Source organism: Cebus imitator, unplaced genomic scaffold, assembly GCF_001604975.1.
Source record: "Cebus imitator isolate Cc_AM_T3 unplaced genomic scaffold, Cebus_imitator-1.0 Scaffold385, whole genome shotgun sequence".
NCBI classification, from domain to species: Eukaryota; Metazoa; Chordata; class Mammalia; order Primates; family Cebidae; genus Cebus; species Cebus imitator.
The window spans coordinates 2880497-2897444 of record NW_016107700.1 but is presented as its reverse complement, the minus strand read 5'-3'; the positions used below and the strand labels follow the sequence as shown (position 1 = coordinate 2897444).

General features: G+C 43.4%; 1 protein-coding gene and 1 pseudogene across 3 annotated transcripts in view; one reads left to right on the top strand and one right to left on the bottom strand.

The window, feature by feature from the left end:
• Positions 1 to 16948, top strand: part of BEAN1 (brain expressed associated with NEDD4 1) — a 57555-nt gene that overhangs the window by 21302 nt on the left and 19305 nt on the right. The window lies entirely within an intron of this gene.
• LOC108288872 lies at positions 2331 to 2943 on the bottom strand (annotated as a pseudogene). The gene has a single exon (XR_001818876.2). The product of XR_001818876.2 is annotated as a 60S ribosomal protein L19-like (transcript).

Genomic DNA, 16948 nt, shown 5'->3' with positions numbered 1-16948 from the left:
TGCTGTCCTAGTCCAAGAAGCAGGACAGCTCCAGCAATGGAGCTCAGGGCTTTGGCTGCCCAAGGAAAGTGGCTGAGGGGTGATCCTTTTCCAGAAGACCCTAGAGCCTCTTGCCTTCTTAGGATACTGAATATTGGTGAATATAAGACCTGGGACTGGGACTGGTTTGATTCTCAAAATAACTCAGGCCTGCAAAGCAATATGATGGGGTAGGTGGGGGATAAAGAACTTCTCCCCAAACACTTCATAATGTTTTTTGGAATCCACATTCCATGAGCTACATGCTGGGAAACTACTCCAAACCTCCATGGTTTAGTGTGACGTTGGCAGTCAGTTGAGATCATCAGGATCTATCATGGCAAAGAAGTAACTGTCTTTTCCTATTCTACTGGTTCCTCTCATCCTACCTACTGAGGTAACATACTATGTTAATAGATTTCCTGATCTTAAACCGTCCTTGCATTTCTGGCATATGCCCTGGTATACTAATTTCAATATACTGCTACCCTGATGCTGGTTTTCCAGATGCCCTTGTAAGTTCTGGGAACTGAAGGAACCTCTGAGGGTCAGGGAACAAAGGCCTATCACCTTTAATGTGCTCCAGAATAGAAAACCACAGGGCCTTGCCTTTTGTAGACCTCTGGCTTTGGGTCTGGGCAGTGTGGTGAATAGTGAAGGAGCCATAATTGCTCTCCCACCAGAAAGGCCTAAAGGAGTTGGCAAAAGTGTGCCCATCCAATGTGACATTTACAGAGAGGTCAGGTGGCACCAGAATCCCTCATGGGTGTTTAGTGAAGGAATCTGTGGGGAGACCAGGGGCCTGAGTGGGTTGTCAGGTGAGTGTTTGTTGGGGAAATGTCTAGACCCTTTTTGTAGGATGGACATTCTAAAGTGTAGAAAAAAAGAGGATGAGGTTTATAGATGTTTTGCTTCATAGCTGGGTTTCCCAATCCTCATGGCACCTCACATGGCAGACTCACTTACCCCAAAGCCCAACTGTACAGCCCCAGACTAAGGAAGGGACGCACACCTCCCAGGACGAAGACTAGATATCATGATTATTTCCTGGGATATGGAGTTAGTTAGAACCAGGTTCAAATTTTGTCTCCCTCCCCCCAACTAAAAATTGTCTTTGTGATCTTAGGCAAGTCACTTCACCCTCCTGAGCCTCTGTAACCTCATCTGTGAAATTAGATTACTAGCACTTACCTCATAAGGCTGCTAAGATTTGTAGATTCTGGCCGGGCACAGTGGCTCACACCTGTAATCCCAGCACTTTGGGAGGCTGAGGCGGGTGGATCACAACGTCAAGAGATCGAGACCATCCTGGTCAACATGGTGAAACCCCGTCTCTACTAAAAATACAAAACATTAGCTGGGCATGGTGGCGCGTGCCTGTAATCCCAGCTACTCAGGAGGCTGAGGCAGGAGAATTGCCTGAACCCAGGAGGTGGAGGTTGCGGTGAGCCGAGATCGCGCCATTGCACTCCAGCCTGGGTAACAAGAGCGAAAGTCTGTCTCAAAAAAAAAAAAAAAAAAAGATTTGTTGATTCTGTTTATCTTTTCAAAAAACAACTTTTAGTTTCCTTGATATTCTCTGCTCCTTTTCTGTTTTCTAGTTCATTGATTTCTGCTCTCATCTTTATTATTTTCTTCCTCTACTTGCTTTGGGTTTTGTTTACTCTTCTTTTTTTAGTTTCTTAACATGAAAGCTTAGGTTTTCAAGTTGAGGTCTTTCTTCCTTTTCCTTTTCTTTCTTCTTTCCTAATATAAGTATTTAAAGCTTTGAATTTCCCACTAAGCATCGATTTAGCTATATTCCATAAATTTTGATAATATGTTGTATTTTGTTTTCATTCTGTTCAAAATATATACACTTTTTAGTTTTGTTTTTTTGAAGACAAGGTCTCACTCTCTCACCCAGGCTGGAGTGCAGTGGTGCAATCATAGCTCACTGTAACCTTGAACTCCTGGACTCAAGCAATCCAACCACTTCAGCCTCCCAAGTAGCTGGAACTATAGGCATGCACCACCATACCCAGCTAATTTTTTATTATTTTTGTAGGTACAGGGTCTCACTATGTTGCCTAAGCTGGTGTCAAACTCCTGGGCTCAAGCAATCCTCCCACCTTGGCCTCCCAAAGTGTCAGAATTACAGGCATGAGCTACAGTGCCTGGCCTAAAATATATTTTTATTTTGATTGTGATTTCTTCTTTGATCCATGGATTATTTAGAAGCATGAGTTTAATTTCTTTCTTCCTTCCTTTCTTTCTTTTTTTAAAGCTCGTTTTATTTTAATGGCTGATCTATGTAATCACGTAGGCCAGTATGTACAGACAAAGGGGGAGCTTTTATTTCTTGGTCTCTTCCTCCTTGGACAAAGTCTTGATGATCTCCTCCTTTTTGGCCTGGAGGCACTCTTCACGGAGCTTTCGTGCTTCCTTGTCTTAGACCTGCTGGCCTCAGCCTGGTCAGCCAGGAGCTTCTTGGGGGCCTTGTCTGCCTTCAGCTTGTGGATGTGTTCCATGAGAATCCGCTTGTTTTTGAACACATTCCCCTTCACCTTCAGATGCAGGCTGTGATACATGTGGCGATCAATTTTCTCAGGTTCCCGGTATCTTCTGAGCAGCTGGTGCAGAATCCTCATTCTCCTCATCCACGTGACCTTCTCTGGCATTCAGGCATTGGCTGTACCCTTACACTTACCTATGCCCATGTGCCTGCCCTTCTGGCGGGCCAAGGTGTTTTTCTGGCAGTGAGCCCGGGAATGGACCGTCACAAGCTTGTGGATGATCAGCCCATCTTTGATCAGCTTCCGGATCTGCTGACGCAAGTTAGCATTGGCGATTTCACTGGTCTCATTCGGGTCCAACCCAGACCTTCTTCTTGCCACAGCGGAGGACACTAGAGGCGAGCCTCTTTTGAAGCCTGAGTATACTCATGGCTGCAGCCACAGCAGCGAAAGCTTTTTTTTTTTTTTTTTTGAGACAGAGTCTTGCTCTGTCATCTAGGCTACAGTGCAGTGGCACCATCTCAGATCTCTGCAACCTCCACCTCCCAGGTTCAAACGATTCTCCTGCCTCAGCCTCCCAAATAGCTGGGATTACAGGCACCCACCACCACACCTGGCTAATTTTTGAATTTTTAGCAGAGACAAGGTTTTGCCATGTTGGCCAGGCTGCTCTCAAACTCCTGACCTCAAGTGATCCTCCTGCCTCAGCCTTCCGAAGTGCTGGGATTACAAACGTGAGCCACTGCGCCGGGCCTTATTTCTAAATAGTTGAGTTTTTCCCAGATATTTTTCTATTTTGAATCTCTAATTCCATCGTGGTCAGAGAACATATTTTGTATGATTTAAATATTTTTAAGTCTATTGAGAATTGTTTTATGGCCCATATATGGTCTATCCTGGAGAATGTCTCATGTGCACTTGAAAAGGATATGTAATCTTCAGCTGGTGAAGGGTTCTAAGAATGTCACGCTGGTTGATAGTGTTATTCAAGTCTTCTGTATCCTTGCTGAGTTCCTAATTGCTTTGTCAGTTATTGAGATTGGGACATTGAAATCTTCACTATTATTGTTAAATTATCTATATCTTCTTTCAATTCTCATAGTTTTTACTTCATGTTTTTGGGGGCTTGTTAGGTGCATATATAATACATATATAGTTTTTATATCTTCCTAATATGTTGACTTTTTGTCATTATGAAATGTCTTTGTCTCTAGAAATATATCTTGCCTTAAAGTCTATTTTTTCTGATATCTGCGTAATCACTCAAGCTGTTTGTATGCTGTATCTTCTTCCATCGTTTTACTTTCAAACTATTTGTGTCTTTGAATCAGGTGTGTTTATTGCAGTCAGCATATAGTTAGGTTTTAACTTTTTATTTACTCTTGACAATTTCTGCCCTTTAAGTGGAGTTATTAATCCATTCATATATATATATATATAAAATATGTATATAAAATATATTTATATATATATTATATATATATATATATATATATATATATATATATATATAATATATATATATATTTTAGATGAAGTCTCACTCTTTTACCCAGGCTAGAGTTCAATGGCTCTCTATAGAGCTCCCAGGCTCACGCAATCCTCACAGGCACACACCACCAAGCCCAGCTAAATTTTTCTACTTTTCATAGAGATAGGGGTCTTGCTGTGTTGCCTAGGCTCCATTCATTTGTTGGTTTTTGGTTTTTGGTTTTTTGAGGCAGAGTCTCACTCTTTCACCCAGGCTGGAGTGCAAGTGGTGCAATCTCAACTCACTGCAACCTCCGCCTCCCAGATTCAAGTGATTCTCCTGCCTCAGTCTCCCGAGTAGCTGGGATTGCCGACGTTTGCCACCACACCTGGCTAATTTTTGTATTTTTACTACAGAGTTTCACCACATTGGCCAGGCTTGTCTTGAACTCTTGAACTCAAGTGATCCGCGTGCCTCAGCCTCCCAAAGTACTGGGATTACAGGCGTCAGCCACCGTGCCCGGCCACCATTCATATCTTTTTAAAAACACAAGTTAATTTAATAAAACGTTGATATGGTTAAATGTTACATCAGCCATTTTGCTATTTGTTTTCTTTCTTTCTCATGTCTTTTTTGTCTGTCTGTTCTTTCTTCTTTCGTGTTAAATTAATGTACAATTTTGATTCTTTGGGGGGTTTTTACTATTTATTTAATTAGAGGTTACTGTAGGGATTACATATGCATCTTACTTTATCATAATCTACTTCAATGTAACATTAACTCAAATCCAATAAGATATAGAAACCTTGCCAATATATTTCATGTTCCTCTTCCCAATTTTGCGCTTGTATTATAATATGTGTATATATATATATATATATATATGCCAAACAACATGGTGTTATAATTATTGTTTATATAATCTTATGTCTTTTAAAGAAGTTATAAGAATAAATGAGAAAGAGTATGTAGAGAGAACCTTTTATATTTACCTACATATTTACCGTGCCCAGAACTTTTCATTCCTTCCTACAGATTTAAGTTAGCATCTAATCTAGCATCAATAATTTCCTTTCAGCCTAAAAAGCTACCTTTAGTAATTATCATAAGGCATGCCTGCTAGCAATAAAATCTCTCATTTTTCTCTGGAAATATCTTTGTTTTACCTTCAGTTTTGAAGGATAGTTTTGCTAATATAGAACTCTTCTTTGAGTTGAGCATGGTGTTTAACACCTGTAATCCCAGCATTTTGGGAGGCTGAGGTGGGCAAATCACTTGAGCTCAGGAGTTCAAGACTAGCCTGAGCAATATGGCAAAACCCCATCTCTACCAAAATACAAAAAAAATAGCTAGGCATGGTGGTGTGCACCTGTAGTCCCAGGAGGCTGAGGCAGGAGTCTTGCTTGAGCCCGGGAGGCAGAGGCTGCAGTGAATCAAGACTGCACCACTGCTCTCCAGCCTGGGCAACACAATGAGACCCCATCTCAAAAAAAAAAATAAAAAGGAACTCTTCTTTGTTTAGTTTCGTTGTTGTTGTTGTTGTTGTTGTTGGGACTTTGGGTTTGTTTTGTTTGTTTTTGAGACAGAATCTCGATCTGTCACCCAGGCTGGAGTAGAGCGGCATGATCTCAGCTCACTACAACCTCCACCTCCTAAGTTCAAGCAATTCTTGTACCTCAGCCTCCTGAATAGCTGGGATTACAGGTGTGCACCACCACACCCAGCTAATATTTTATATTTTTTAGTAAAGACAGAGTTTCACCATATTGACCAGGCTGGTCTTGAACTCCCGGCCTCAAGTGATCCACACACCTCAGCCTCCCAAAGTGCTGGGATTACAGGCATGAGCCACCATGCCCAGCCTTTCCTAGCACTTTGAATGTGTCATTCCACTGCCTTCTGCCCTCCCCTGTTTCTGATTAGACGTTAACTATTAATCATATTGTTATTCCCCGATTGTGATGAGCTGTTTTTCTCTTGGTGCTTTCATTATTTCTCTTTGTCTTTTATGTTTGGCTTTCAGTAGTTTGACTGTGATATGTGTACGTGTGGATTTCTCTGTGTTTATTCTACATGGGATTTGTTTAATTTCAAGGATATGTAGATTTTTTTGGTCAGATTTGGAGAATTGTCTCTATTATTACTTCAAACATTTTTTCATCCCCTTTCCTTTCCTTCTGGGACTCCCATTACACATATTTTGCTATGCTTGATGTTGTTCCAGAAGTTTCTGAGTCTCTGTTCATTTCTTTTCTTCAATCCTTTTTTCTCTCTCTTCCTCACATTGATTTACTTTCTAATTGATTTATTTTCAAGTTAATCAGTTCCTTCTTCTGCCATCTCAAATCTGCCAATGAATCCCTCCAATGATTCTTTTATTGAAGTTATTATATTTTTCAAATGAGAATTTCCATTTGGTTCTTTATTATAATTTCTATTAAGATTCTCCATTCATTGAGACATTGTCATCCTACTCTCCTTTAATTATTTAAACATGACTTTCCTTAGTTATTGAAACATATTTGTAACAGCTGCTTTAAAGTCTTTGCTAAATCCAACATCCACAGCTTCTATTGACAGATATTTTGCTTTGGTTTTGGTTTTGGTTTTTTATTTTGTTTTATTTTTATTTTTTCTTGAATATGGATCATACTTTACAAGACAAAGAAACAAGAAGGTGTGATCCATTTGGATGGGCTCTTTCCAGCTGTAGCAGGGAAGCTGCTGGTTTTCACAGACTGGCAAGCAGAGCTGGTGGGGAAGGGTATGGGAGCAGTCACAGGTGAGAACATTACAGGTTCACAATGTCCTCACCTGACACTCGGTCTTTCTCATCCTATGTTCTTCTCAGTTCATTGTATGCCTTTGGTCAATTTCCAGAGAACTGCAATGATACTTTGACAGTTTTGTCCGCTTTATAATTACATGTATGGACTGCTAAATTATCTCCCTTAATCCTCACAGAAACACTCTGAGTGGTCGTTACTCTGTTGTAGAGATGAGGAAGCTAAGGTACATAGGTGTTAACCCTGGTCGGTGTCACTAAGCCAGGCTCTTAGTGATCCTCCCACCACCTCAGCCTCCCAAGTAGCTGGGACTACAGGCACGTGCCACCTTGCCCAACTAATTTTTGTGGTTTTTGTAGAGTCAGGATTTCACCATGTTTCCCAGGCTGGTCTTGAACTCCTGGGCTCAAGCAGTCTGCCCGCCTCAGCATCCCAAAGTGTGCCTGGCTGTGAGGAAGCTACATCTTAAGCCGGTCCCCTCAATACAGGCTCTGAGGCATAAGGCCAAAGCACAACTCCAAGAAGTTAGCTCTTGGGAAGGAGGCTCAGTTGCTGTGGTCTAAGAACATAGCTCTAGGCTGGTTACACTTGTTCCAAGGGCTAAACCTTTACTGTGCAGAGCAGTGTGTGGATGGCATGGCCTTCCCACAGTCCTTTGTAAATATTCTCTCTCCCCAGGTGTGAAAGCTGATGAAAATTTGCAGCATTCATGAATTTAACATTTTATATTTCAATTATTCACTAGCTTCCTGGAGTCCATAGTATAGTCAAAGGTCATTTTTCTGAGCTGTGATTTTGAGTAGCAAACTGCAAGCTGGGGTGTGGGAGCGAATCCCCTAGCTGGTAGGTGGGCCCAGCCAGTCCCCCAGAATCTGCTTCTCAACCCAAATCCACTGTCTCCTACTTATCAGGAATGCACAGTAACTCTACTGGTGTTATTAAAAAAAAAAAAAAAAAAAAAGGTGGCTCTGGGCTCTTTGTGTAAAGTGACTCAAGAGCCGACTCTAGGTGGTGATGGAAGAGAAGAGAATGTGGGCAGGTTGAGTCCAGTCATTATTCTAGCAAGAAAACGAGAGCTTGGTGTGGGTTCAAGTGGAATGTTTAATTCTGCTGTGTCTTGGTTCTGTGATGTCAACCAGTTTGCCATTTCCTCAGCAGAAGTGGGGAAAAGTAATTTGTGAAATTGTTTCTGTGAGTTTTTTAGCCAATAAATAAATTGTTCTTTACACCGGAATTAAAAACCTTAGAGAATGATGACAAGGTGGTAAACTTAAGGAAGTTAGATAAGCAGAGGAATATGTGAGTTAATTTTAGTGAGTTTATTTGAATAAACTTAAGTGACAGAATGTATCTTAATAGTGGAATAAATTGCTTTCATCTTATGTTTATAGAACCATTAAGGGTTTGTGGGTGATCACTTGTATTTTTCCAGTTATGTTTTAACACAATGGTTGAAAAGCTTCTACTTGGCAGTGGAGTGCTCTCCTGTTCACTCTGGCACTTTAAAAAGATGGAAGCAGAGGTAGGAGTGGGAGCTCTGCAATGCACCAGGACTCCCCTCACCATGCCAGAGCAGTTGTGTGGGACCTCTTGCTTTCCCCAGTTTATTTTAGGTTCATTTTAGTCTGATTCATATTTGTATTCCCAGTGTCTGGCACATATACAGGCATGGAGAAAGCATTTGGTGAATATTGGTGACTGGATGGGTGGAAGGATGGATGGATGGATGGATGGATGATGGATGGATGATAGATGCATAGATGATAGATGGATGATGGATGGATGATGGATGGATGAATGGCTGGATGGATGATTAATGGACAGATGGATGAATGGATGGATGGATGGATAGATTAATGGATAGATGGATGGATGGTAAGTGGATGACTGAGTGGATGTTGAGTTGATGCATAGATAGATAAATGCCTGAGAGGATGGATGATTTGTTGGCTGGGTGAATTGATGGAGGATTGATGAATAGTTTATGACTTCACTTTCCATTTCTCCTGTCCACTGTGCCCTGCTCCCAATGCCACCAATCAGGTGGCATGGACCATGACAAGACACCCATTGACTTCTTGTAGAGATGCACCCCCATTGTAAGAAGTAGTCTGAACACCAAGTATCCTTTTCCTCACCCCATGATCCCAACGTTCAGCTGCCATCAAGGCGACATCCCACAGACTCACCCCTCTGTGTTCCTGCCAATGCTCCTCTCTTCCCTTTCTGATCCTGATATGCTTAGTTCATCCTTCAATATCCAGCCCTTCTCTGTCTTCCTCTCTGAGATGTTCCTGGCCTGTCCCCAGACCTCCAACATCCCTCTATCAGTCTCCTGGTGACCAGAAGACAGATATCAGCAAGTGAGCTAAGAAGTTGCCAAAAAAAAAAAAACACCAGAGGAGACTCAAAAGTATCCAAACCAATGAGCCCTGCCCTGCCATATCCCCTGCTCCAGCCCTTCTTTTTTCTTTTACTTTTCTTTTTTTCAAGACAGAGTCTCACCCTGTCACCAGGTGGGAGTGCAGTGGCATGATCTCAGCTCACTGCAACCTCCACTTCCCAGGTTTAAGCTATTCTCCTGCCTCAGCCTCCCAAGTAGCTGAGATTACAGGCACCCACCACCACACTCAGCTAATTTTTGTATTTTTAGTAGAGATGGTGTTTCACCATGTTGGCTAAGATGGTCTCAAACTCCTGACCTTGTGATCTGCCCACCTCAGCCTCCCAAAGGGCTGGAATTTCAGGCATGAGCCATCGTGCCCAGCTGCCCCAGCCCCTCTTGAAGACCCTGCTTGGAGGATGGGAACAGCCAATGGTGAACAGAGGGAAAATGGTGCCTGAGTCATGTTCCCTACACTTCCTCCAATGACTCCACGCCTCACCCTGTCCATTTCAGCAGTGCAGGAAGAGTGCACTGCCAAGGCCAGACTTGCTAGGGAAGTGGACCTATGACAAATGTCTTTGGAATTTTTGTGACAGGAGCCATCCATTAGTTCTGAGTCCTTGGCCCCCCTTCTCCCTCTAACCAGCATCTCTGAGAGAGTGGGCAGGATTGGCAATCTGAAGATGCTGAGTCAGCACATCCTGCATCTCTGTTCCTTCCCTTTGTCACTGCAGCTCAGGTAGCTTCAGGCTGCAAAGAGCACTTTCCTGAACCCAGACAGAATGACTGTGGAGCTGCCTGCATACTATACTAAGCAAGGACTTGGGAGTGATGGTCTGCCTCAGTTTCCCTGCCCTTATTGTTCCCCAGGTTCCCCACACTGGAGCCAGCCCTCACCTAAGCCACAGGCCTAGATCTCATTGCTTCCCCTCATAGTTCTTGGCCCCCTCCCCACCCCTCTCCAACCTGTTCACCCACCCTGGAGGGAGAACAGTTGAATAATCAGTGGCTCTTCAAACAGATAGCCAGCAGGTTCAGAGAGGGCAAGGGGCATGTCCAAGGTCACACAGTGAGTGAGTGAGTGATAGAATCAGGAACAGAATTCAGTTTTCTGACCCCCATCCCAAACCCCCCAGCCCCACAAAATCCTGCTCTCTTCTGCTCTGTGCTACTGTTTGATAAACCTGGGTTTAAATCCCAGGTCTGCCACAGAACTAGGTGGGCAATCTTGAAAACGTAACTTTAGCTCACCAACACAAAACATCTTCATCTGTTAATGAGAGTGACAATAGCATCCACACAGAGAGGAAGCAAGCTCCAGACTCACCCTCACATCCAGGTTTGCGTCATTTAGGGCCTTTGGATTCCATGCAACTCTCAGTCCCAGCCCTGGACTAGAAGTCTGGAGGAGCCAGTGCTGGCTTCTGCCTTGCACAGCAGAGGCCCATGGACCCAGGCCACACTGCTGCCTCATCAGGGGACTTGGGGTCCCATCTGCGGAATGGGAATAATACCAGGGCTATCTCAGAAGCCTGCTCAAAGGACAACTTAATTGGAGAGACCAAGAACACCCCCACAGTGTCATTCTGTGGCATTTGTGTGTGCTCAGCTCTGCACAGGACAGGGTCTATGGGCTCAGCCTCCTCTAATCCCAGTTCCAGGCCATGGGGACCCCTGCAGCAGCTTTCTCCCTTTCTCCCTGGTCTCCTGCCCCCAACCCTGCCCCTGCCCATCTGTCCTCCATCTGCAACCAGAGGCTCTCTTAAAACACTCTGACCATGTCCCTTCTTGCCCTTGGGAAAAAGGACAATCAATCTCTCTCTCTCTTTCTTTTTCTCTCTCTCTCTCTCTTTCTCTCTTTTTAGAGACAGAGTCTCACTCTGTCACCCAAGCCGGAGTACAGTGGTACGATCACGGCTCACTGCAAACTCTACCTCCCGGGTTCAATTGATTCTCCTGCCTTAGCCTCCCGAGTAGCTGGGATCACAGGTACCTGCCACCACGCCAGGCCAATTTTTTGTATTTTTAGTAGAGATGGGTTTTCACCATGTTGGCCAGGCTGATCTCAAACTCCTGACCTCAGGTGATCCACCCACCTTGGCCTCCCAAAGTGCCAGGATTACAAATGTGAGCCCCACCGCACCTGGCTAAAAGGACAGCCTCTTGTTGTGACCTTCAAGACCCGTCATGATCTGGCCCCTGCAAGCCCCTCCAAACTTAGCCCCTACCAGGCTTCTCTCCAGCCTCCTCCTCTCTTGTGATTCTTCAAATGCATCAAGTCTTCATCAGGGTCCCAAAGTTCTTCTATAATGGGATTTGCCAGACCGATTTATCATTGATGGGTAGGCCATTCCAAACCTGGACTCTTTAATTTTAATACCTGACTTGCTCTTCTGGCTGAAAGCACCTACTCTGTTCTGACACTCTGGCAGTGCTTGTAAATGTCTTGTAAATGTCCCACAGTTAGGCTGTGGGGGTTGGCTGGGTGATGGATGGGAGGATGGGCCAATGGGTGACTGGAAGCAGCTCCTAGGGAAGGCACTTAGGCACATCAGGCACACCAAGCAACCAGTCAGGGACTCCCCTTGGTGCAATTCAGATGGCTCCTGAGCTTCCTCTCTGCACCAGCCCTGCCCAGTATCCTGCGCAGATGGGGTAACGAGAGAGAGAGAGAGACAGGCCCCACTCTGCTGGCATTCTCCGTCCCTATGGAACCAGAGCGCTGGGGAGTGCCAGCTCAGGAATTGCAAAGAGCAGTCCAGGCTCACCACTTTAACCAGCTCTGTGCTCAGCTTCCCTATCTATAAGATGGAGGAAAGACACTCTCCACCTCTCAGGGCTGCTGTGAAGATTAAATGAGAGAAGCATGCATGAAAAGAGTTTAGAGCCTGATGGGTGTAGAGTAAGTGGCTGCTCAGTGAGAGCCATCTTATCATTATCATTGTTCCTCTTCGGTGAAATCACCCACAGGAGCCCACCTGCAATCAAGAACATCTCTAGGAGACAGAACAGAGGTCCTCCCACAGCCCTGAATGATTTGCTCCCCACCAAGCACCTGCCTGCTGTGGCCCATCTCTTCCTGAGACATACAGGCTCCCAACTCTAGAATCCTGGTATCTTATCAGCAATGTTCAGCTGTTGACACACCTTCATCCTGAATAATCCCAGGTCATGGATGGCTCTGACTATATGTCAAGTGGCTCAGAAGAAGCAAAATGTCATTTTGGGGAGAGGAGCATTTTTCCTTCACAAGATTTAAAATACCAGAATTCCCAGTGCATGGTGCCTGGTAGCCACAGAATAGCATCTTGGCTTAAAAGCACAGGGCTTCAGTCTCCCACTGACCCAGGTCTTCATCTGTGGGGCTGTGTGACCTTGGAAAAGTTACTTAACCTCTCTGAGGCTGCTTCCTTACCTATTAACTAGGAATCCCATCATAGACCATCATGAGGATTAAATGAAATAATATGGTACATGACAAGTACCACGTATGGTATGAGGCACACCATAGGTGCTCAGGAGATGGTAATTACTCATACTGGAATGGGTGGGGGGTGGCGTCTCAGAGAAGAGCCTATTTTTTGAGGTTTCAACTTGATCATGAGCAGCTTTATAAAAACTGCTTGGGAAGAAAGTTCAGGATGGAGGCAAAGTTTGTTTCATCTTCTATCCTTGCTGCAGCTGGTACAGAGGGACAGGGAGGCCAGGGGTGGGAATGGGGGCCGTCATCATGTTATTTCTCTTCAGTCATATTTATCTTTTTTATAAAATAGCCCCTGGGTATGGAAATTGGAAGAATTTCCCTCATAATTTAAAGCAGCACCTACCTCTGCCGGTTGTGGTGACTGGGAGATTAATTTCCTAGCCGACCAAGCAGGAGGATGCCTGAATCAACCGGCTCTGTCGTGCAGGCGTGGGTGATGCCGTCTCCCGCCCAGCAGTTAATGAGCCTGGTGCTGCCAGACGAGGGCAAGGCTGTCATCTGCTGCTGAGGCAGGTGAAGGGAGGGGCATCTTCCAGGTGACCCCATGGGGCTGGTCCCAGAGGCAGGTTCTGCATGCTGTGCAGGGCAGGCACACACACGCACGCACACACGCATGCACGCACACACACACACACGCACATGCACATCCAACTCTAAATTTGCAATCTAAGCACCTACAGCCCTGCCATGGCCAGGTGTCATGGGGGATCATGGGGTGACCAGTGTGTCCCAAACCACTGCAACATCTGGGGTCAGAAGACATTCCAGAGCCCCACTGGGGACAGAAATTTTGGAGCCAGCCCCCTATTCTACAGCAGTATGACCCCCACACACTACCCTTCCTAAGACGGGCTGGTGTCCCTGACCCTCCCATGTTCTGCCCTGGGCTCTGAAGGTGAGAGGCTACATGACTGAGAGCAATCAGAGTGGTCACTGGCTCAGGAGTGGTAGCAGGAAGGACCAGGATCATGCTAGATGAGTGACATCCAAAAGCACCATTTCATAGCCGGCTCTAGCCAGTTGTGGACACAGCATGGAGTGCTGTGTTGAAAAGGATGCTGAGGCTGCCTTCTGAGCTGAACTGAAAAGAGAACCATGGTGGATTAGTAATGTCTGCCATTGGCATAGACTTAGAAAGTGGTGGCAGGTATGCTGTAGATTCACCAGCCAAGGACTAGATTTCTCCTCAGTTGGAGTCAAACAAGGCAATTTAAACTGATTCCACTTGCCTGCAAGAAAAAGATGGAGGAGAGCCTCATCTTGCCACCTTTTCTCTGTGAGTCTTGAAGAAAAATGACAAACTTTATAGTAGCCAAGGGAATAAAAATGAGAGGTTGGCACTTCATCCAAAACTCAAGCTGTCACAATCAGTCAAAAAACAGAGAAGAAACTGAATTCTAGCCTAATGAAGAGACAGACACAGAGCCAACTAAGTCCTCTGCAGTTCACTCAGTCATCCAACAAATATGTAATGAGCACCTATTATGTGCCCGGCACCTGGCTGGGTGCTGCAGATTCACACAATGAAAAAGTCAGGACAAGGCCGGGTGCAATGGCTCATGCCTGTAATCCCAGCACTTTCAGAGGCCGAGGTGGGCGGATCACCTGAAGTCGGGAGTTCGACACCAGCCTGACTAACATAGGGAAAATCCGTCTCTACTAAAAACACAAAATCAGCACGGTGGCACATGCCTGTAATCCCAGCTATTCAAGAAGCTGGGGCAGGAAAATTGCTTGAACCCAGGAGGTGAAGGTTAGGTTGCACTGAGCCGAGATTGTGACATTGCACTCCAGGCTGGGCAACAAGAGCAAAACTCCATCTAAAAAAAAAAATGTCAGGAAAGATATATCTGCCTTCAAGGACCTAACAGTCTAATGAGGTGGACAGGGAATCCAAAGACATCATAATGTAATAAACACATAAACAAATAAGTAAGCAGGATGTTCAGGGGTTGTGGTGACTGCTGTCCAAAAAAATACATGGAGTGATATATAGTGGGGTGGAGGTCAGTCAGGAGCAACCTCTCTGAGGAGGTGACTTTTAAGGAAAGATCTAAAGGATAAGAAAGAGGCAGCTGTGCACCATGTACTTTGCAGGACTATAATGAATAATACTCATGAATATTCATGTACAAATTTTTGTGTGGACTTATGTTTTCATTTTTCTTGGGTATGTGCCTAGGAGTGCAATTGCTGGATCATGTGATAATTATGTTTAACCATCTGAGAACTGCCAGTCTGTGTTCACAAAGCAGCTGCACCATTTTACATTCCCACAAGCAGTTTATAAGGGTTTCTGTTTCTCCACATCCTCACCAACACTTGGCATTATCTGTCTTTTTGATGATAGCCATCCTACTGGGTGTGAAATGGTATCTCATTGTGGTTTTGATTTGCATTTCTCTGTTGACTAATGATGCTGGGCAACTTCTCATGTGCTTATTGGCCAATGGTATCTTCTTTAGAGAAATGTTCATTCACATCTTTTGCCAATTTTTAATTGGGTTGTCTTTTTATTACTGAGTTGTAATAGCTCTTTACATATTCTAGGTACAAGTCCCTTGTGAGATAAGTGATGTACGAATATCTTCTCCCACTCAACAGTGTCTTTTTCTTTACTTTCTTGAAGGTGTCCTTTGATGTCCAGTTTTTAATTTTGATGTTTATTTTTCTTTTGCTTTTTGTGCTTTTGGTGTCATATCTAATAATCATTTGCCAAATCCAAAATCATGACAACTTACCCCTATGTTTTCATCTAAGAGTTTTATAGTTTTAGGTCATACATTTAGGTCTTTAATCTATTTTGAGTTAATTTTTGTATTTTATGTAGGGAATCCAACTTCAGTCTTTTGAATGTAAGCATTCAGTTGTCCTAACATCATTTGTTGAAAAGATTATTCTTTCTTCCATTTACTTCTCTTGGCACCCTTGCTGAAAATCCACTGACCATAAATGTGAGGGTTTGTTTCTGAACTCTCAATTCTAGGCCATTTATTCATATGTCTTTCTCCATGCTAGTACTACACTATCTTGATCATAGTAGCTCTGTAGTAAGTTTTGAAATCAGGAAATGTGTCCCCTCCAACGTTGTCCTTTTGAGGTTATTTTAGCTATGTTTTGTCCCTTGAATTTTTATGTCAATTTTAAGATCAGCTTAAGGTCATTTGTTTCTGCAATGAAGGCTGGGACTTCTGAAGGTATTGAATTTTTAGATGAATTTGGGAGTATTGTCATCTTAACAATATTTAGTCTTCTGAAATATGAATATGGGATGTCTTTCTATTTATTTGGGTCTTTAATTTCTTTTAAAAATGTTTAGCATTCTCAGAATATAAGTTTGTACTTTTTTTTTTTTTTTTAATTTTTTTTTTTTGAGACGGAGTCTCACTCTGTCGCCCAGGCTGAAGTGCAGGGGCGCAATCTTGGCTCACTGCAACCTCCACCTCCCGGGTTCAAGTGATTCTCCAGCCTCAGCCTCCTGAGTAACTGGGATTACACACCTCTGCCACCATGCCTAGCTAATTTTATTTGTATTTTTATTAGAGACGAGATTTCACCATATTGAACAGGCTGGTTTTGAACTCCTGACCTCGGGTGATCCACCCGCCTCAGCCTCCCAAAGTGTTAGGATTATAGGTGTGAGATACCACGCCCAGCATAAATTTTGTACTTCTTTTGTTAAATTTACTCCTGAGTATTTCATTTGTAATTTCATTTTGGATTTGGTCATTGCTACCATATAAATATACTATTGATTTTTATATATCGGCCTTGTATCCTGCAACCTTACTGAATTTATTAGTTCTAATATTTTTTAATGAATTTCTTAGGATTTTTTATATACAAGATTATGTCATCTGCAAATGTAGTTTTACTTCTTCCTTTACAATATGGATGCCTTTTATTTCATTTTCTTGCCTAAATTGCCCTGGCTAGAATCTTCAATATAATGTTGACTGGAAGTGGCAAAACTGGACATTCTTGTCTATTTCCTGATCTTATGGAAAAGGTTTTAGTCTTTTACCATTAAGCACCATGTTATCTGTGGGTTTTTCATAAATGCCCTTTATCAGGTTGAGGAAGTTCCCTTCTATTTTTAGTTTGTTGAGTGTTGTTATCAAGAAGGAGAATTTAACTTCGTCATGTTTTTTTCAAAACATCTGTTTTGATCACGTGTTTTTGTCCTAAAATCTATTGATGTGTTGTAATACATTAATTGATTTGTGGATATTAAACCAATCTTGCATTCCCGGGATAAATCTTATCTAGTCCTGGTTTATAATCCTTTTTATGTATTATTGGATCCAA